The 600-nt window shown below is 37.3% G+C and overlaps 1 protein-coding gene across 2 annotated transcripts in view; it reads right to left on the bottom strand.

The window, feature by feature from the left end:
• The window catches only part of Slc39a10 (solute carrier family 39 member 10), a 116,539-nt gene that overhangs the window by 81,999 nt on the left and 33,940 nt on the right, over nucleotides 1-600 (bottom strand). The window lies entirely within an intron of this gene.

The following is a 600-nucleotide window of genomic DNA, read 5'->3' as shown; positions in this document are numbered from 1 at the left end:
GGGAGGGAGGGAAGGAGGGAAGGAGGGGCTGTGGACAGATAAGTGACTTTGTCTGTAAGTATTAAGATGCATGGAAATCTAGCACAGGATAAAGGGAGAGACAGACCACATGAGAACACACCATTGGCTTCTTTCTACATCATTAAAGAGTTTAACAACAGCCACAAAATTAAAATTTAAACAAACTAGCTCTCAAGGAATAACACCAGCAAGCACTCTCACTTCTACCTAGAATCCTTTTTAAAGATCTGTGTGTGCATGCATGTGCTTGGGTGTGTGTGTGTGTTTTCATGTGTGTGGTGCTGGGCAACTATTCAGGAGGTGGTATCTCTCATGCTATATAGTCTTTATTAAGTTTGTTATACTGGGTAATGTTTGTATATATCTCTGCTGAAGTATATTCAATCAGTACTGTAGATAAACATAACTGACTAATTAGAAACAAAACATCATTCAAAAGCTTTAATCTGTTGAATTTCCCCTTAACTAAAATGCACATAGTATTTCTGAAGCGCATTGAGTATTTTTATACAGAACCCAGAAGAATACAAGTAAAATAACCTCAGAAAACCGGTTTCTATACAAAGTTGGGTGGTAATT

This window comes from Mastomys coucha, unplaced genomic scaffold, assembly GCF_008632895.1.
Source record: "Mastomys coucha isolate ucsf_1 unplaced genomic scaffold, UCSF_Mcou_1 pScaffold14, whole genome shotgun sequence".
NCBI classification, from domain to species: domain Eukaryota; kingdom Metazoa; phylum Chordata; class Mammalia; order Rodentia; family Muridae; genus Mastomys; species Mastomys coucha.
This window is presented reverse-complemented; position numbering and strand designations above follow the sequence as displayed.